Source organism: Podarcis erhardii (genome assembly GCF_964252035.2).
Source record: "Podarcis erhardii genome assembly, chromosome: 6".
Lineage (NCBI taxonomy): Eukaryota > Metazoa > Chordata > Lepidosauria > Squamata > Lacertidae > Podarcis > Podarcis erhardii.
Genome location: NC_138510.1, coordinates 60,121,848 through 60,143,823, shown reverse-complemented (window position 1 = coordinate 60,143,823; position 21,976 = coordinate 60,121,848). Strand labels below are relative to the sequence as shown.

The following is a 21,976-nucleotide window of genomic DNA, read 5'->3' as shown; positions in this document are numbered from 1 at the left end:
CCAATGTAGGTCTTTCAAGACCGGTATTATGTGGTCTTGGCGGCCGCCCCCAGTCGCCAGTCTAGCTGCCGCATTCTGGATTAGTTGTAGTTTCCGGGTCACCTTCAAAGGTAGCCCCATGTAGAATGCATTGCAGTAGTCCAAGCAGGAAATAACTAGGGCATTCACCACTCTGGCGAGACAGTCTGCGGGCAGGTAAGGTCTCAGCCTGCGTACCAGGTGGAGCTGGTAGACAGCTGGTAGACAGCTGCCCTGGACACAGAATTGACCTGCACCTCCATGGACAGCTGTCAGTCCAAAATGACTCCCAGGCTGCGCTCCTGGTCCTTCAGGGGCACAGTTACCCCATTCAGGACCAGGGAGTCCTCCACACCAGCCCACTCCCTGTCCCCCAAGAACAGTACTTCTGTCTTGTCAGGATTCAACCTCAATCTATTTTTATTCTTCTTAACTTGCTGTCCCCCTGCCCACATCCTTATCAGATTACTTTCATAAGGCAGGCCAGCCTGCCTATGAAGTGGACTGAGGCAGCCGTCTCAGGAAGCAGAATCCCACCACCACTGCCTCTGGAGAAGCAGCAGCAGAGGCAGGTTCCAGTGAGATCTCACCAAAATCTCACCAGATCTCACCTGAAGCTGCTGCTGTTGTCACTTCACAGGCACCACCATGTGACCAGTTATGTGAGGTTTGGGCAGCGGGGCAGCACCTTCCCATTTTGCCTCAGGTGGCAAAACAGGACACACCATCCCTAAGATAACTTCTATAATGCAAGACCATTCCATAATAAGATTGTTGCCCACAAAAGTACTGGGTGTGTGTGAAATGAATCACTTTTAATTCTGCCCTCCATAAGCCATTTTAAAGGTGTCTAGCACAAAAGCTCCCTTCTGAAATGGACAGGTTTCTTACATAGGAGCCCAACATAAAAACAAAAGTTTTAGAAAATTCTTTAAAAATAAATAAGTAAGGGGATTAGTACAAAAGCTCCAAGACCTATGTTCTGTAATTTGGCAAGCTTTATCAACTTGGGAGAGACTGCTTCTACAGGTATATTTTTAGGACCAGCCTTATTTTTGTGATTGTAAGTTGTTTTAAACTGTATTTAATATTGTGTTTTAATGTTGCAACCCAAGCAAGCAATGTTGCAAGCAAGCAAGCAAGCAAGCAAGCAAACAAACTTTATCTTTAGTGAGTATCTATGAGGTAGGACAGAATTTTTAAAGCTTCATGGCTCAAAGTATTGTTAAAAGCTATATTAATGCAATGCAATGCAATCATAGATATATACACAACCATTTCAGCATCCATTCTTGTGCTTTATAACCCATTTAACGGCTCTTACAAGAAAACAAACAAGCTTTTGTTCCCCCCCACTTGGCATTATGGGGTGAAAGCAGATTGGTAGGAAAGGTGAAGCAGGGGGAGAGCATGCAATGGCTCTTTGGAAATCAAGTGCAGATTTGAGTTTACATCCCAAACATTTATTTCCCCATTTGTTCGTGAGATATGCCATATATGAGCAGCTTAGCAGTGGTGGGCTTTTGCCTCTCAAATTTTAGTCATGTCCTGCGTGACGCTAAAAGCCGGTGTACCCCTGCCTCTCTCACTCGGTTCTGCAGCATTGTTGTGGCGCCCCCTACAGTGCAGTGCAGCCACACCAGTTGTGGCACTCTAAAACTGCCTCTGAGCTTAGCAGGAAATATTTGACATTAGACATAAAACTGTTATCTATAGACCTGTTCTGGATACCTCCCCTTTCCCCAGATAAACAAAGTCTGATTACGAAGGCCACTTTTGAATGCTAAAACTCATCTCTGGAGCTAAGACTTCATCTCAGTCCCACCTGTTCAGTCATCATAGAGAAGAAGCAGGATTAAGCTGGCTCCATCTCCATATATTAGGCTGGTTATCATAACAGGCTCAGTGCATGCACCAGACCTGCACTTGCAGTCAGAAACTCAGGTTCAGCATATAGATCATACACATGTAGAGTTTTCCTTCATAAGAGGGAAGGCCAAAGACAGACATTTTGCTGTCTGAAGCGGGGCAGAAAATGGTGCCTTTTCTCCACTTCCATCAGTCATGGTGCCTAGTAACAAAGGCCTGCCAGATATTTTTGCATGTGAAATAATACAATCTTCAAACACCTTTTCCCTTCTCTGAAAGTAAAGATAAAATATCTAGCTATGTGCTGTCTTTTCATGATCCCCAGTACTGGATGCCTAAGGGACAGGAAGCTTTCCTACAAACAGGCTCAGCTGTGGTAGTATGGGTGAAAATCAGGATCGGAAAAGGTGTCTCGTTTCACCAGGCTCCTCTTAACACCCTGCAGCAGCAGCAAACCTATTTTCCCAATTGAGTGCATAGTTTCTTGCATGTTTTCTGAGAATTTGAATTGTGGGACAAGAATATCAGCAGAAAGCAGCAGGAAGAAATGTACAGACTGTCTATCGTATCAGATTTCAAGAAAGCAGAAAGAAATGTCACGGGGAGCTTTTCGTGGAATATTTAATTAACAGCAACAGCTACAGAAATGAAAAACAACATCCAGGCAATTACAGTGTTCAATAAAGCAGCTCTCAAAGGATGAAGCAGCAGTGGATTAGTGACTGGCATTTAAATATGTTATCAACCAGTTAGGGGAGACTGGAGTAGATTCACTTCTCGGAGGACTAGGCTAGTGCAATATATTATCGCTATATTATTGTGGATTTTTTTACCCAGGGCAGTAAATTGAATTATATATAGGAGAAAGTGATGCCAGTTCAGGTCTCAACTTAAGGTCTCAGCTACGCAATCTGTTCTTCTGGACAGTATATTACACCATGTTCTTGATATACCTTGGGATTCAGTCAGCCATTCATTTTGCTGGAAATCAAAGGCAATATATGTTTTGGTTGAGTGAGAGAGAAGCTGGAAAACTGTATTATTTATAAAGGTGGAGAAATATGCTAATCTTTGGACACTTAAATAGAACAGAATAAAGCATTCATGTGCTCTTACCTCAAGGGCCAAGTACAACTGGCGACGGTTGTGCCTTCATGTCAACTGGAAGAGAAAAACGTTGGATAGAAATTCCATAGGTAGTGATCTTTTCCCCAGTAAAATAGGCTTTTTTAAAAAAAGCATATTAACTGGACTAAATCATGCATTCACTACAATAAGTTGACATGCGGTTTCTTAAAGCATTAGTTTTTGAAGCCATGAATAACACTGCTTTTGGTTTGTTATTTTAAACACATCAAACAAAAGGTTTCCTGAGCCACCTTGTTCCCTGCTTCTCCAGGCTATCACCATGCAGGCTGCTTGCAGCAGAAACAGCCTGTGCATCTGGAGCATTGGTGTAGCACAGCGGTGAAGACTGCAGCTCTCCACATCAGAGGTGGGAAACCTCAGGCCCAGGGGGGACCTTCTCAGAGTGTTGTTATTCTTGGCTTGGAGCCTAACTCAACTTTCTGCAAATAGAAGGGAACCCTCCAGTCATGGAGGATCTCACTAGTCCAAGGCGCCTTTTTGCAATGGTTGCTTGTTGTCTCTGCCCAGCACACAAATCATCAGCCATGCTTTCTTGTAGTCATAGCATATGGACTTCTGAGACCAAAAGCAACAGAGATGATCACAGCCAGTCTATGGCTCCAAACAGTAGCCCCTTTGTTTTCTTTGAATCACTTCTCTTATGCTGGCAGCTAAGACAGTCCCTTTTAGAAGTAATTTAAAATGCTGCTTCTTTAGTGCTGCTTGAAATTATATCTTGAAGGGTAATTGCATTCTACGGTGTCACACCCATACAACAGACCTTTGTAGCTGAATATCTGGCAAAAGAGGAGAATACTCACAGGCCAACAAATAGTCCTGTGACCTGTCTTTCCTTCCTTTTGAGGATTTCAGAGCCTTAAAATGGCCCTACTTTGCTACCTCCTCAAAATATGATGTTGCTGCCAAGGAACCTCTGGCTTCTTCCACATGTCACAGTTGTACTATATAGCAGGTTAGTTTTTGTTTCATAAAGGGATTTGCTGTTAAAATAAATGAATAAACACCCCACAGGTTGTTTTTTGAGGAAAACTCAATGATTTTTCATAGCACGCAAGACTATTTGTCTCAAATTGCTCATTCGGTAGAGGGTCTCAGGGTCATGGGTTGAAGCCCCACATTTAGCAAAAGATTCTTGCACTGCAGGGGGCTGGCCTAGATAACCTTTGTGGTCCCTTCCAATTCTGTGACTGAAAAGCATAAGGCAAAATGGGTCTGTGAAGTTGTTGTGTAAATCTGAAAGGTAGTCAATAGTGTTGGTAGCATGTGGGGGAAGGGGTAGAAGGTGAGAACAGGACTTATATGCAGGTGACTGTCATACACGATAGACAGCAATATATATCACTATCCATACACATCTACTGAATGTAAAAAAAATAATGCAGAAAGAAGGATAAATGAATGTGGAAAATCAACTAATGGTTGTTGTCAGCATCAGCATTCATTAACATAACTTTATCATTTAGGACATTCATCAGATTGTGTATGACTCTCAGCATTTTTCATGGCTGTTGGTAATTTCTGCATTTTGGGCATTTCACTGTAACGTTTAAGTATGACTGCAGCATGACAGCATTCTGAATAGCACTTTTCCTTGGATGAGTACCATCCAATGAGAGTTTTAAAAGTGGGCTAGAAATGTTGCTGCTGGAATGAATTCCTGGTCGAGAAGGAAGAAATTGTGTTTTTGCATCTCCATACCTATTTCACAAACTGCTGAGACATTTTGAAAGCTTGCATACACCCTCACAGCAACATCTAATAATTTCAGCCCAGAGCTAGTATAGAGGCATTAGGGACAGTGAGAAACCTATAGAAAACTGCCTCAGTGAAGCAGTTTTTAAAGAGGCTTCCTACCCACAGAGCTCTCTTCACATAGGACCCTGAGGTAAATTTGTCAAAGTAGGTCTCTATCACTGTGAAAAATTATAAACATGCTTCCTGCAAACCAAGAACAAAAAGAAAATCAGAAGCAAAATTGGTTTGAGCTCATCCACTTTCCCACCTTGCTGCTGCTTCATGGAAATAAAAATGGCAAAATAGAAAGAAGGGGTACTCTATCAGAAAATGGCATTTATTGTTGTAAAGTATCTGGAAAATGGAAAACACCACAACCATCCAATGTTAATGCTCTGTGTTAATAATATAAAATACATCATGTTCACTACATGCAGCAATAATACCAAGCCCATTTAAATAAATTATAGTTATATCTAAGAGTCTCTCATGGCCCTTAAAATATGAATTCAATAGGACATAATCCGTACTATAAAATTCCAGAGCTGGACTGACCATAAGAGCTATTATTGCTGCCATCACAACTGGAATCTCTGTAGCCTCCTAAGTGTCCTGCCAGAGACCATTATGTCCTGTGGAGAGAACGGGTGGAACCAGGGGAACCATCTCTGAGACATCATCTTAAGGCCACATGCCAAATGAGAGATATGCAGTGCAATTCTATAGATGAGTAAGCCAAATACAGTTCAGTGGGACTTATTTCCAGGTGAGTGTTCATAGCAATGAAACTCCAGTAACCTACTTTTGGTTCTGTGGTATTCAAACAGGGCTGCAACTACTTGATTATGAAAAGAGACTGTGTGGAAATAAGTACAATAACTCACCAGTGGTTCATGTCCCAACCAAAATGAATACCGAGGCATACCACGCAGTGCACATGCCAACATTTTACACAACTACAGCTGCTGCTGAAGTATATTTTGAATTATGGTTTGTAGGCCAATTGTGATTGGCAAAATAATCACTACTCTCTGGGCTTTTAGGTCAGTGCAAGACAGGCTGCTGCAGGGGCAAGTGAACATAAGATAAAGCCAGGTGGTGAAGAGTCTTCTACAGTACATAACTATGAGCAGAGTGAGGCTCAAATGTTGTGTTACACAAGCATGCCTATGTATTTTTTTCATCTCTGAAATGTAGGGCATATCTTGGGACTTTGCTTGCATAGACGGCAGCCCACCAAGCCATCATCTCTTTCCTCTAAGCATGCCCACAATTCTGCTCTTAATCCAGAGTAAATGTTTTCCTGTGATCAGGTGCTAATGGCTGAGATTATCTGGTTCAGCAGCATCTACAAAGGGATGCTTGCAGTTCCACTTGAGCACCACAAGCACAGCACTTTCATCACTTTCGACTGAGAGCAATCACAGCCTATTGTTACACACACACACACACACACACACACACACACACACACGTGATAATCTTTTTCATTTTCACCTAATGACAGAAATAGATTATTAATTGCAGAAACTTAAAGCAATTAAAGCCATCCAAATTGTGGAATCCACACTTGCTATGTAATTGAAAGGAAAAACTATACTCATTATCGGATGGCGTTCTGGGGTGGGTGGAATAAAATGACTATTAAAACATACAAGATGTTTCTGAATTGAAGGGTTATTATCATATTATTCATACATAAGAAATTTAATATTCAAAGCATTTTACAACTTGTGCTTTGCTTTACTTGCATGCTATTTTAGGGGACAGTACGTTTCCTCAATAAGTGCATGTGACCAGACTATGTGGTTGCTTGCTTTTACTCCCAGTTTACACACAGGGAACTGAAGTTGTAGAGGATAGAGCCTTGACTCTCCCAGATTCTGCATACTTGGGTCTTCCAGATTCTGCATGCTTTCAGTTCTCCTATATTTACTCTCTCCTCAAAGAATGAAATGAATAGATTTATATAAAGCATGCTTAGGACTGGGCATCTTCACAATTAGAAAATCACATGTGGAAGAAAGGTGCATTGAAAATGATGCTTATGGCACTTATCTCCTGGTAGATTAGGCTAATGATGAATTTAGGATTGTCACTCCTCTGTTTCCAGGAGTTCTCTGCTTTGCAGGCTGTAGAAGGATGGCCCTCTATTTTGAAGGAGTCTCCTGTATGAAGGGCTGTCCAGTCAACACCCAGTTTAAAGATAAAGAACCATAATAATGGAGAGCAACGAAGCAGGCTACCCTTGTGCAACATAATCGTCTCAGAGTTCAATGAAATTATTTTCCAGTAACTGTGTTCAGGATTGCCACAGAAGTAGGTGAAGTTGATAGAGAGTATGGATGAGGGTGAGACACACCTACGTAAGTGTTAAAATACATGTGGGTTTGCCACACACTCTGCTACTGACAGCCGCAAACTGGGCACCTAAGAGAAGTAGTCATACATGCATACCGATTTGTGTGTGTTGAGCTCCACCAAGTGATGGGGGAATCCTGAGCTAAGTAGGACCATCCCTCACATGAAGGAACCCTATGTACAAAGAGCTTCTTCTAACATACTATATAGCATTTACAGGGGGGCAGCACTACTCAGTGCACCCCCTTGATACATTCTTTCGGCACATGAAGGCGTTTGATTGAACCCTTCTGTAGTGCCTCACTTAAGGGCCTCCATGAGAGTCATGACTTAAGGTCTCTTTGGTTTGGGTGTAACATTGTCTCCACTACACCACACCATCTAGTGTACGGAGTAGAGTACACGATGGATGTAGACTGTCACATGAAACAATTGTATGTGTACATAGAATCATAGAACTGTAGAGTCGGAAGGAGCCACTAGGGTCATCTAGTCCAACCCCTTGCAGTGCAGGAATCTTTTGCCCGACGTGGGATTTGAACCCCGTGACCCTGAGATTAAGTGTCTCATGCTGTATCTACTGAGCACGTGCACACAATCGTCATCACTAATTACAGCTTCCCAGTGTTGATGAGCATGCAGTGATATATTTGCCCTGGCAATGTTGCACAAGTGTCACCTTTTTCTTCTTCCATGGAAGTTCCCTTTGAAGCAAATTAGCAATGTGGGAAGCACATTAGCTAGAAGTAAAGCTTAATGTCATAAACTTTTGGAACGATCCACGCTGTTCTGTGAAAAAATGGCATCTTTAGCCATGAAAGTTTGGGGAGGGGGGTGGAATCCTGAATCAGCAACTAATTTGTCTTCCTTGTACAGAATTTTTAATGCAAGTCCATCTGTTGGTAGGTCTCCCACTGTGGGTCCCTACCACCACTGCCACTTGCAGCATGCTACTGTTTAGATTACGGTTACCTATGCTGGGGACCAAATTTGTTTTGCAAACAACATCTGGGGTGGTCAGAATGAGAAGTGCAGAGTTCAGCAAAACGTTGACAGAATCCAGAGCACGAACACCTTGCTTCAAACCTCTGCACTTCAATTACGTGAGCTGGTTCACCTACCGCTTAATTGGCCGCAAGCCATACAAGTAATTATGCCGCTGACATCTCCTGAAATTATATTCTTAATTGTTACATTTATTTGTATCACAATGAAATTAAACCACATCTCGGTTTGGTGGGGCTCTGTTGCTCTCATAGCTACAAGCATTGTGGGGGCATGGCAAGCATCAGTTTTACATTTCATGGAAATGTCGTCTGGCAAGCTAGGGGGAGGAAAAAACAAAGGAAAACTCCCCCAAGACCTCTAGGGAGCAAGAATTGTAAAGATGGCAAAGTAACAGAATATTGTAGTATGGCTCTTATTATTATCATAGCGCACTGCAGATTACTCTGTTTCTCTTCGCTCCCCCCCCCCAAACTCACTGTTATTGTTTGCTACAATTTATAAGAGTTTACCAGAGCAATGCTGAATTGGTTTGCCTGCAAACAGCAATATAATATCTCACTCCAGAGACACAACATATCTCTATTTGTCGTTGCAAATTTACTTCTTTTAAAGAAACCGGGGGGGGGGGGGGACACACACACATCCTGCTTCCTGTCTCCATTTCTTCCTTTCTTTTTTTAAAGAAGAGGAATAACATCCTTTCAAGGAAAATGTATGCGGAACCAATTTACAGAGGTTTGGGGTGGGGGGAAGGAGCTCTAAACACAGTTCGGTCTTTCTGCTCAGAACTGCTCTCTAATTGCTTTGAATTTACTTTATTGCAAGGTTGGGGATTGCTTTGAAGTGATTATGAGGAAAACAAACAGGCCTTTTCTTTATTTGCAAGGAGAATTTAGAGAAGGAAAAGCTCTCTCTCTCCACCACCCCCTCCATTTGATATCCTGTTTTAGAAGCTACAGTTCTAGAAGGTCTCAACAGTTACTAAAAATGTAAAATGTAAAAATGTAATGGTAACACATTTACTTTCTTTCTTTAATGGCTGAGTCATTTGTACTGGGGAATCTTTTGCTGGCATTGAAAAGTACTGCTTCAGCTTTTCTCCCCTTAACTGTATCATTTCGATGGATGGAGCAACTGCATTCTTCTGTTTCTTGGCAATCCCTTTGCAACACCCCCCCTCCCACTGCTCCCCCCTCCCTGCCCCCCCGGGCTTTCCACCTCTGGGTTTTCTTTTGCTCTCATACTACTAAATATGTGAGCACAATATGATTTGGGAAATAAGTAAAATAGCAGTCAGGATTTGCATAAGGAATCTATACCTGATAAAACACAAGCAAAGATTGTTGAAGGAAAGTAATAAATAGGCCATGTAAGATAATGCTACACACAACCAATGTTAGAATGTTGAGCATCTGAAATATTTACATTGTGATATTGTATATTTATGTGAACCCTTTAAGCCTTCACCAACACAGGCTGGGAATGATGAGGTTGGGGAAGCCTGTCTTAATGGGTCAAAGGTGTGTCTAGCTGCCTTGAGCCCTCAGCCCGTGGCCAGTGCTCTTTGCCTCCTCTCTGGAACCTTGTGGGCAAATAAATTAATAAAATAGTGCTAAGCTAACCAGCAGTAAGTTTGGTCCACCTTTCATCTCCATGATAGCACAGCAAACTTTGGATATCAGAACTATGCATGGTGTTGTGGGTGCAATTTGACTCCCCATCTCACCAGAAATATACCGGTATTTAGTGGCACAAAGAGAACCATAGAACAAAAAGAATGAAGGGAAGTTTAAGTGGAGAAAGAGAAGAATCCAACTCAATGCTTCTTGTTACAATCTACTGGTGAACGTCAGACAGGTATGACAGAGGTGAACTACTTCAGTGATGATGAAATGACAATGAGCTTGGCTGAAAGCTCCTTCAAAGTTTAGGCCCAACTCATATTAAGCTCTCTTGTGGAGGGAAAGCCACCTCTTACCGCAGCACACACCCCTTTCCCTTTGCCACTAAAATTTACTGAGTCGTAACAGCAGCAATGGAGTCTGAATACTCTAGTGCAATTCATGCAATGTTGCGCTGCCTTGGGGGTGGGCCCTCCTCCCACGGCGCATAAGCTTCCATGAAGAATTGTGCCATGGTTGTCTGGAAGGAAATTTGAGCACATGAGCTCATGTATAGGAGATTTGTGTGATTGTGACACCGGGTCATGCAGGTGCCCCAGGCATGTAGAGCATCTTCATGTGAGCTGCAGCTCACAAGCAGGGTTTTCCAACACACAGGTGTTGAAGGAAGGCAACATGAAGAGCTCGAAAATAATGACCCGAATCCCAAGTCAATAGCAGGGCATGCTATTGCCGTAAACACAAGTAATGAGTGAAGAGGGCTTATGTTACAGCAGCATTAAAAGCACTAGGACTCCTGGAATGCACCTTTGGACTCTGAATCCTCCTTGCTGCTGTTGCCACAAGCAGGTCAATTTCCTGAAAAGGGATGGGGGAGGTGGAAAGGTGCTGAATGTGGGGTGGGCAGTGGCAGTGGAAGTGAAGTGCTTGATAAGGCACTGGGAAGATAAAGAGGTCTGGACTTTTGAATGAGTTCAGAAACAATACCATTTATTTTCTGAGTATTTTTTGGAGTGGGAAGGGGAAAACAATTCCTTTTTGTCTAGTCTGTTGCAAATTGAAATGCAGAGATGAGGTAGGTTTGTCTATCACAGAAGAATCACCATATGGATCTGGTGGTGTTATTCACACACTTTGCCCCAGAAAGGGGTTGCATATTCAGACATGAGTGGAATACTTTACTGACCCTTCCAGAACAATAAGAAAAACCATTAGCACTCGAGGCTGCTGGGTACAGAATACACAACTGAAGCAATCTGTTCTGAATGAAATATTAATAATAGTAAATGCATGGCTGTCAGGTTTTTATATTGCACACATCTTTATGTTGAGTCTGAATACTTTGCGGAACACACATTATCTTGTCTAGGCCATTTGTGATGCCTCAAAAACTTTGCATACCACCTATCTATAAAATGCATGCGTAATGTTTCAGCACAAATTAATTTCCTCTGTATGCAAACTAATGTGTGCACATTTCTGCAGAGGTCTGTAGTTCTGAGTTGAAATGCTTCCCCCGTGGTATTCTGCAGCCAAATAATGGGTAAGGTATTTTTTTTAATGTAACAGATGTCAGGCAGCATGGCCCAGAGAGCAGGCTGGGCGGTAGGATGTAAAATATTCTGTTCCAAACTCTGACAAATACCTGTCCCATGACACCAAAGATGTCACATTGCATCTCTCATTTCATTTTTTCTCATTTAACTTCTGCAGTTGTTGTGCAGGAACTTTTAGATGCTGACAAGGGAATGCAAAAAAGAAGTAAGTGATATGTGCTTAATTTCCATTGAAATCAGCAGGACTTAAGTATGCCAATTACTTATGATGTCAAAGGGCTTCAGGTTTTATCCAGGTTATGACAGGACAGGGATGAGAGGATAGGAAGGAGCATGTTAAAAAAGACAACATGAAACTATCGTGTATGTATACATGATAACTGGCAGACTTTAGCCCTCCGCAGGTGTGCAAATTCAGGGCTTACAAAATATGTGATGGACAGCTTGTGAAGGATGACTGTCTGAAGCAGTGAGCCTTCTGAATTTATGAAGGTTCCCTGCATGTTTTAGAACCCTGGAAAATCAGAGTTATTAAACATGTGACAGAAAGCTCCATACTTTTCCTCCAAAGAATTGGTGGACTATGAGAACAAGTGGGGTGGGCAGAATATGCTCCTTCTGGCAATCCCACCCATTTTACCTATTACATTAATCCTAAATGTCCATGCTTCAAGAGGGTTCTTCTGGTTTTCACACCTGAATTGGGCTCTTTTGGGTGGAGCATCTGTAGATGTCTGGATTGGCCCACAAATGGGTCCCAAATTACACATCTCATTTTTAGGCCGGAGACAAGAGACTACAATTTAATTCAGACCTCAGGACAGTCCTGGAAGAAAGAACGGGCCTGAGCTGTCTCCCCTCCCCCCCCCAAAAAATGAGTGTCTAGTCTTTGTGACTTAAAAAGAAAAGAAAAAAAAGTAAGAGCAAAATCTGTTAGATTTCAGAAACAAGGGGAGAAAACATGAATCATAATTTTGTACACCACCTTGGAGGGTTTTTTTTTAAAAAAATAATAATAATAATGAAGGGCAGTTAAGAAATATTTTATATTTTGGCAGCTGCATCACTACCAAGTGATTAACAGTGGGGGGGGGGTCAGGGCAGTCTGGGCACACTGGCAGAGCCAAACTGGCACTCCCACCCATGCACCTGAGTCATTGAGATGCTGCCAGCATCCCACCCCTTCCGTGTCCTAGTACACAGTGATGATGCCACTGCAATAAAACAGTTCCCAAAACCATCCCGCAGGCAGAAAAGGTTGCATGACTCAGACAACCTACTTGCCAAGGAAACAGTTTGCCACCTCCCCCTCCCCAAAGTGGTATCTTGTTTCTTTAACACAAAGAAATTCAGCAGTTAGTTTCATCCTGCATCTATTCATTTTAATGGTGCACAGCTGAAAAATGCTTAAGACTGCTCTGCAGCTATTCCTCCTTACCCTTACGCCCCCCCCCCCCCAGCACAGACATTACCAGCACTGAAAGAGAGACAACATTTCATGTGGCACAAATTGCTAGCATTTTGTCCCTCCCTCCTTCTTATCCCCAATCAAACATTAAATCTGCATGCAACAATATCAGCCCGTCTTACCTGTGACTTTCACTTCAAACACTTGCTGTCTTCAAAGAGACTAGTTGAAAGGATTTAGTTTTATTAACCACTCTGGCAGCTGCTGCTGTCCTCCCTATTAGCTAATGGAGTTTAATTATTTTTGTGTGTGGAAGATTCTGGTTTAAATACTCCAGTTGTATCTTCCTTGACAAATGGGGCCTGCCAATTTACATGGAACATGTACCCATTTTACCAGCAGTTGTTATCATCATGGAAGCACATTGTCAGCTTGTACAGAACCAGATGCTTCCATGCCCAAATGAATTACAGAGGAAGAAAGGCTCCTCCCTCTGTATCCTCAATCTCAGCACAGCGAAAAGTCAGAAATCTAAATAGCATCTTGATATATACTAGGGATGGGAAACCTCTGGCATGCAAACCTAATTAGGCCCAACACAGATTCTCAGTTTGACCCATGAGGCCATTTTCATAAAACCACATCCATCTAACACCCCTAAGTGATTTCAGGTGAGGTGCAGGTAAAGACATGGCTACAAACAAACATTCAGGAGCTTAAAGTGCTCTTCTGCACATGGAACTTGCTGACAGGAGTAACCCACCTCGCCACCCAAGCTATAGCTAGAGCTGTGTGTATTGGCTCTGACAATGAGCCCTGTTTGGATTGGTTGCACTATGAAGTTTGCCTTCAAATGGGCTCATTGCTTTGTCCATTTGCAGGTGCAGTTTTAATTCATGTGACTCTCTGTTATCTCTGATTAGTTGATTAGTGATTATAATGAACTACTCCCAACTTTTACAGGCAAACTGCCCCACACACCTGCCAAGGTTGGTCTGGGGTGGTGGTGGGAGAAATTCTCGCCCACTGGCTGGATCTGGTCTCTCTACCCCTATATATGTAAATGGATGAAGTCATTATCTACGTGTGGATCTCTAGTCTCCCAAATGCTGCTATTCATGTACAAGAGGAAAATATCAGCAGGCTTGAGAGGACCTGAGGTTTCCAGGAGCATAAAGAAATCTCTAGAAAAAAACTCTAGAGGGGGTGGGCCCCCCAAAGAGTGCTGTTTAGGGGAAATTGTTGGCACTTAATCATACTGGTATATATGCTACAGATGTATGTAACAGATTTGCTGTCTGTTTGCCAAAGCTGAGCATGATTTTTACAGCGATTTATAAGCTAGGCCAATGGAGACATAGAATGCAGAAATCACTTTTGTGATTATAAAGCCCTTTTGATTGCTGATCACTACAAGTTCTTTGCCTTTCTTTTGGAAATCTGATTCTTCTTTTTTAGGGGCTTGGGGAGCGAGAATGAAAACCTTGCTTTCTTCTTCCCATCAGTTTATGTAGAGTGAGCCCTTTTATTCTCTGGATTTTCTTTGCCATTGTCTACCAAAGAAAAATCCCGGCTGGATCATTCCAGTCTCGTGTATCCTGATAGGCAATTTAAACATATATTAAAAATCATCCTTCCAGGCACATCACTTTGAATGCTGTCTGACACCATTCACAACATCTGTGTCACATCAGCTCTGGAGCCCAGGGAAAACCTGACAGCAGGAATCTGTTTTTAAGGCATCTCTGGGATTTCTCCCCCTTGGACAGTCCTTTGGAGTGGTCTCCTTGACAATACCTCATCATTGTTGTTTTAGTCAAAGATTTAAACTGAAACGACACACAACAGGGTCCTTGTCCATAAGGTGGGGGCTTTGTGCAACTGACAAGGATTGCCAGCAATTTCAGAAAGAAAAGAGGGAGGTGCTTTCTCATTTTCATAAAATACATTTACTGGGCAGGGTGGGAGAATAAAAGCTGGATTTGCCCTTTTTAGTTCTCTGTCAGAAGGGCAAAACCAAAGGTGGATTGCTGGTTTTCTTTTCTCCTTTCTGAGGTTTTTCAGGAGACACAATTTCGCTGCCATTGGGTGGTAGCCAACATTAGTCATACTCAGAGGCCATTGATTTTCATGGTTCATCTTTGAGTGTGACTAATGCTAGATTTCACTTGTTGTTTCCAAAGAGAGAAAAAAATATATACAGCAGAGCCAGGGCTGCCTTACATTCCCACCATTTTGGAAGCAGGGGCTGGGGAGTGATCTGCCCCAGGCATGCCCCCCCCCCCCGTCGGTTCACAGTGCTGAAGGCACCCAATATGGCAAGGGCTGTTGGGATCTCCGTTCGACCGAGCTGATAAAGCTCATCTTCCAGCCAAGACCTCGATGTGATTGACAACCTGAGCCTCTGATAAGGCTCCAGGCACACCCCCCATTCAGCAGATAATCAAAGCAACACACGGAAGTGATGAGATTTATGGCTACATGGCTAAAGAGTTTTATTGCTAACTACGCAGACAAAAAACTCATCCTCTCTCTGTGAGAGCAGAGAGCAAGTGAGGAACAAAGGAACAGGAAGCCAGTACGTCACATCCGTCTCCCGTGAGACTTCCAACAGTATGGAATGTGTCTGGAATGTAAACAGAGTCTTGTGACTCCAAAGCACTGCTCAGTGGCAAACAGAAACTAACAAAGGCTACAGGGGTTTCTGTGGTGACAAGGAAGGGACTTATGCTCTCTATCAGCTCTTGGAGGAGGAGATCCAAAGCTTCCTATGTCCTCTGGAGCACTCTCCCAGGGTTCAGAGGATTGTAGAGTTATGCACACGCAAACCATTGGACCTGCAGAGTTGAAACGGACCTCATGTTTCACTGCCCAATTTGTGGATGAAATAGTGAAGTAAATGGAGGAAGGAACTAACTGATAATGGAGGCAATAAGAACTGTTCCTGGCACCTGCCAATTTCCCCTCTGGAAGTCTCTTTAGAGCAATACTACATGTTATTTCTAGATTACTTCTGTGGCAGGGGGATGCTAAGAGGAGCTTTTTATACCACTCTCGGTGCTACAAAGCTTCTGTAGTAGCAGCAGCAAAAAGAAAGGGGAGTGCTCTTACTCTCATTTTCACCCCAACTCCAAGCCAAAAGTTCTTGTTTGAACTTTCAACTCACCACTGCTAATGATAGAGGGATACTAGGCCAGTGTCATGGGTGGCTGTGACCAGAATCTATGAAAAACCTCAACTCCAGCAGGGCTGCATTGATGAGAGCCCCCTGCTGGAGCTTCTGTAGTGAGGAGCTAGACTGACTGAGGGAGGTGACCCATGTGTCTTGTGTAAAGCCCCCCTCCCCACAAAAAACCTGGATCCTACTCCCATCAGTCCCAACAAACAAGCCTAATGACCAAGAATGGTAGGAGTTGTAGTCCAGCAAAATCTGGGGACTCGTGGGCTTCTCCAACCCTGATGCAAGTGTTAAACAGCCTTGGAGATAAGATGGACCTTAGTGGACTAGAACTTCTGTACAACGGGAAGCCCAATCCTGTTTTGTGAAGCTGTTCCAGAAGATATGATATACTATAATAATAATAATAATAATAATTTATTATTTATACCCCGCCCATCTGGCTGAGTTTCCCCAGCCACTCTGGGCGGCTCCCAATCAGTATTAAAAACAATACAGCATTACATATTAAAAACATCCCTGAACAGGGCTGCCTTAAGATGTCTTCTGAATGTCAGGTAATTCTTTATCTCTTTGACATCTGATGGGAGGGCGTTCCACAGGGCGGGCGCCACTACCGAGAAGGCCCTCTGTCTGGTTCCCTGTAGCCTCACTTCTCGCAATGAGGGAACCGCCAGAAGGCCCTCGGCGCTGGATCTCAGTGTCCGGGCTGAACGATGGGGGTGGAGACGCTCCTTCAGGTATACAGGACCGAGGCCGTTTAGGGCTTTAAAGGTCAGCACCAACATTTTGAATCGTGCTCGGAAACGTACTGGGAGCCAATGCAGATCTCTCAGAACCGGTGTTATGTGGTCCCGGCGGCCACTCCCAGTCACCAGTCTAGCTGCCGCATTCTGGATTAATTGCAGTTTCCGGGTCACCTTCAAAGGTAGCCCCACGTAGAGCGCATTGCAGTAGTCCAAGCGTGAGATAACTAGAGCACATTTATACACATTATACACATTTAAAATAGCGTAACACCTAAAATTGGGGCACATTGAAAAGTTGACCAATACTACCATCTTTTCCTTTTGGTCTATGGGTGAGCTGCCTCACGGAATTGGACACAGATCATATGCAGGCCTCTTGTTATTTATACGGAACTAGGCCATTTGGTAAGAGTGAAATCCCTCATCCATCCTCCTACTCAGACTATAAAAATATAAAATTATGTCTTTGGATTTTCCTCCAGAGTGTTTTTTCTTTTTTTGTCCTGTTTCCAAACTTGTCCTAGAAACTCACCCGTGTCTTGCATGTGCATACAGACACTGTTGGTGCTTTAAATAATTAGTAATAATAAGAGAACACTCAAATCTAACTCAAGTTGTCAGGGATTTTAAGATACTAATGAAAGGATTAAATAGGGCTTATTACCCATGAGAATCCTGAAGCACTCTGCAAACTGCTATATTTATACAATAGCTTCACTCCCCAAAGGAACACTACTACCTTTGAGTTGAAAAATGTGGTAACTCTGTAAAAGCTTATTAAGTCAAATGAACAAGATGGAGGGGGGTGGCACCATCCTTTTATGTCTTATTCGTTCAGCCATTGTGGCCTATTGGAATTACTGAGGTCTGTACAATATTGTGCCTGCTTAGGGTAGGACATCTGGCCTTGTCTCATTTGGCAGGATTAGATGTGCATTTACATTGCTCTCTGTACCACTTAGAGTTGTTGCCAGGCTCTGTAATTCCTGGGCTTGGAATATAAACTTTGTGATTTATCATGTTTGCCACAAGTGTCAGGTATACATTTCACACACACACACAAATGTACAGCATGAGAGAGAGGACGAGGGAGGGAGAGGGAGCTTCTCCAGTTTAGATTTTACTCCAAGCTGGGGAAGAACTGCACTCTTTCCCAATTGACCTACTGCAAACCCAGTGATCTTTCCACTTGTCCATTTGTTTGCAGCCCTCCCCCATCCATCTACCTGCGCACTTACCTTACTGATTCTGCTGTTTCAATGGCAGAAAGGGGAAGAATCATATATCTCTCAATGCTCAGAATAGTAATAGGGATGGTGGGGGAGAAATCCCAACTTCAAGAACCAAAACTGAGCCTCTTCAGACAGATGTGGGACTTGCAGTGGCGTAGCGTGGGTTGTCAGCACCCGGGGCAAGGCAAGTAATTTGCACCCCCTAACCCTGGATTTGCGCCCCCTAACCCTATCCCTAACCCTAACCCCCAGATGTTGCGCCCGTTGCAACTCCACAATTCTATTATTCTATTATTCTAGCATCTAAAGCACTGTCAACCAAATGCTTCAGAGATCTGGATGGTTAAATGAATGCTGCAGACAGCACATCTGCAAAACAGAAACATGCCAGGGTAGGGAAAAGGGAGAAGGAGAACTATTCTGTCTCTAGTCTCTAATCTAATGGAATTTGTTTACCAGGAATCTCATTGGGGAAGGGATGTTTCAGCTGAAAAGCTGACAACACAATCCTATATATGTCTGCTGAGAAGTAAGGCTTGCTGTGCTCAATAGGACCCCCAAGTAAATGTGTGTAGGATTGCTTCTTTAGGCTGCAATCCTGTATTTACTTACCTAGGACTAAGTCCTATTGATCTCAATATGGCCTTCCTCTGAATTGCCATGTATTGGGATGCCTTGCAAGGCAGTGGAGTCAGTGGCACATCAAATACAGTGGTACCTCGGGTTAAGTACTTAATTCATTCCAGAAGTCTGTTCTTAACCTGAAACTGTTCTTAACCTGAAGCACCACTTTAGCTAATGGGGCCTCCTGCTGCTGCCGCGCCGCCAGAGCCCGATTTCTGTTCTTATCCTGAAGCAAAGTTCTTAACCTGAAGCACTATTTCTGGGTTAGCGGAGTGTGTAACCTGAAGCATCTGTAACCTGAAGAATATGTAACCCGAGGTACCACTGTAAGATATTTGTTTCTAAAGTCTAAACTTTTCAGTTTGAGAACCAGTCCCTAGCAAAGTTTATCTTAAGCTGTAGAAGTTTAACCAAAAATAAAACCCGTAAAGCTGACTGGTCCAGCATTATCAGAACATCAAATACAGTATGTAGAATTTGTCTACTGTGCTAGTAAAGCCTAAAGCACAATTTGTTTTAAAGAGAGGCAACCTGTTGTAATGTCACACTATCCAGCATACCACAATGGGTCTACATGAGAAAAGGACGTTGGCAAACTTAGACATTTTCCTAACAGCATTGGCACCCCCAAAGGGACAAGCAATTATTTAGTTTAAAGTGCATTTTGTTTCTTGGGCAGCTGTTGCAGCGAAGAACATTAGAGTGAACCCTCACTTCAGCTTTGTAACTTGTGTGTAAATGGCATTGCAGCACTGTTCTGAACATAGTAAATGGTTAATTTTGATTGCCCTGATAAATATGCTATTCATACAAATCTCATAAAACTCTGAAAATTAATATTTTAACCAATGGCCTTGCTTCAGCAAACACAATAATACTGTGCTCTATGTCACCACAGACCGCTAAAGCAGATGGCAGACGGAAGCTGAGCTGCATAGAGCAGCCTGAAATATTAAATCAAATCAATCTGAAGTTGTGTTTGTGCCTGAGGGAAGCTTTCCATTCAGATGAAGGAGATGGTCTCTCCTAACTGCCTATGCATGGGCCTGGGGTTGGAACAGATTGCTGAAAGATTCAAATGTTAGTGCTACTGTGCTAAAAAGAAAATAGGGTTAAACCTAAATGTGCAGGATTAACCCCAAATTATGTGCATTTCCAAAAGGATATTAGTGAAAGTTGTCATTTTTTTTTGCTTCCCCACTGCAAAAAGGAGCAGTGTGATTGTTCAGTTCATGCCAATGATCCTTTTCTATTTGTTTAACAGTCTTCCACATATGTATGTGTACAAAAAAACCCCAGTTGTAAGGAATCTGTTTTCCATTGATGCCCATGAACTGGTAGGACAGAAAGCAAGGAAGCCACCAGTAGGTGGAGTCAGAGAAAATGACAGGCGGAATCAATCAATCTTAGATTTCTCTCCCCATCCTCCTTGGTAAATTCTTCAGGAACAATGCTGAGACTTAGGAGGAGGAACCTATCAGGCAGTGCCACCTCCTGGACTAGTTGCAAGTAAGAAGGCAGACAAGTTAAGGTTGGTTAAGGGCAGGCTGAAGTTGGTGCGGCAGTGTCCCATTTGGACCACCCCCATTGCTGTCATCATTTATAACCCACTCATAGACATGCCTACACCTTATCTGTCAATGCTTTCCTTCTCTATTAAGGCATCTATGCATTATGCAGGGTGGTGCTACTGCTGCTTATCAACATGTCTATCCAGTGATGTGATGTGATTGGAGGAGTCACCTGCAGGTGATTCCTTGAATACTTCACTAGAGGAGGCTGCTTCCTAAGGGCTGCACTGAGATGAATGCGAAAATTCACATTCTCAGGTGCCCCATGTTGTTTATATCAGAGGACACATTGAAATCTATATAGTGGAGGAGTCATGTGTTGAAAGCAGGGCAGGAGGGTGTTGTATGGCTGTGCAGGCTAACTCCACCCCACTGATGTGCACACCAGCCACATTTCCTTGCAGCTCATGTGTTTAATGAGTGTGTGAAAGTGCTCTACATATGTACATCAGTATATGCATGGAGCAACTTCAGATGCTGCTGATGGTGGATAGTGTGGGACAGTACATAAATTGTATGAAATAATATATAAATCAATAAATATTCTTTCCATATATGAGGGACTCTTCTGAACCCCCCTGTGTTCCTAGAGAAGGACGCACCTGTCTCTTCTACAGATGTCATGATCTTCAAAAAGAGACAAGCTACATTTTTGGTTTCCATTTCAAAATATGCACAAGGGGAAATTTTTCATCTTCACGCAATAATCAAAAGTGGGTCTTTGGATTTTTTGCCCTGTTTTTGAATGCTATTTGCAACTCACTATGCAAAATCCAAAGATCCCGAGAGGAAAACTCCATTCAGAAGACACAGCCACTCATTTATTTATTGTACTCATTTTTTTGGCAATTTATATACCACCTTATTACAATAATTTCTAAGTGGTATACAAGTAACTTGGTTTGAGCATATTACACTGATCCTGGTCCGACTGCACTGGCTACCAGTTAGTTTCCAGGCCCAATTCAAAGTGCTGTTTTTGACCTACAAAGCCTTAAATGGCTCAGGACCGTGATACCTCAAGAACCGCCTCTTTCCATATGAACCTACCTGGCCCCTGAGATCACCTTCTGAGGCCTTTATTCGTGTGTCTCCTCCTCAAGAGGTCCAGAGTGTGGCAACACAAGAACAGGCCTTCTCTACAGTAGCTCCCCATCTGTGGAACGCTCTCTCCCCTGGGAAGTTCACCTGACGCCTTCATTATACACCTTTAGGCACCAGGCAAAAACATTCCTTTTTAACCTTTGGTTGATTTGATTGACATCCTATGCCCCTTTAAAATGTTGTTGTTGTTTTTTGGAGGGGGGTGTTATTGGGTTGTTTTTGTTTTGATTGCATATTTTGTTGTTTTATATTGTGATTTTATTCTGCGAACCACTCTAAGACCTCCAGGTATAGGGCAGTATATAAAATTAATACATCAATAAAACAATAAATCACTGCAGCTGAAATCAGTCAAAACAACAAAGTCATGAAAGGAAATGGAGCTGATTTCCCCCCTCTGCTCTCTCCCTCCTGGAAATTTGTTTTGGAGGGTTAGAAAAGCGTTGGGCATGGTACAGAAAGCTCCACGGAGAAAGGATTGTCTCCTCCTTTCTGTGAGTGGCAGCTACCACTGGAAAAACCTATTCTGCTCCCAAATGTCTGAAAAAATAGGTAATTGAAATTTGCCCTTCACAAAACAACAATTACCAGCACCCTTAATGAACTGCAGTTCCCAGCAGAAGCTTAAAGTGTTTTAAATATGCCTCAAATGTATGGGGCCCACAATGGGTAGGAAAACTGACAACATGGCTTTCAGCTCAGCTGTGTACCAAGGGCATTATGACATACCTCTAGGAATCCATTTGAGCTGAAACCCAAGCTGCAGCTGTCTTGATAGGCACAAAAGCAAAGT

The 21,976-nt window shown here is 42.9% G+C and overlaps 1 protein-coding gene across 2 annotated transcripts in view; it reads left to right on the top strand.

Annotated features, from left to right (window-relative positions):
- DAB1 (DAB adaptor protein 1) overlaps nt 1-21,976 on the top strand; it is a 643,380-nt gene that overhangs the window by 183,561 nt on the left and 437,843 nt on the right. Inside the window, exon 1 of one of the 2 annotated variants that reach the window (XM_081867206.1) lies at nt 9,110-9,128. The exons of the other annotated variant lie outside the window; for it this stretch is intronic. The gene's annotated coding sequence lies outside the window, so the exon portion shown is untranslated. Of the gene's footprint in view, nt 1-9,109; nt 9,129-21,976 lie in introns of those variants that run through there. 2 annotated transcript variants of the gene reach the window in all.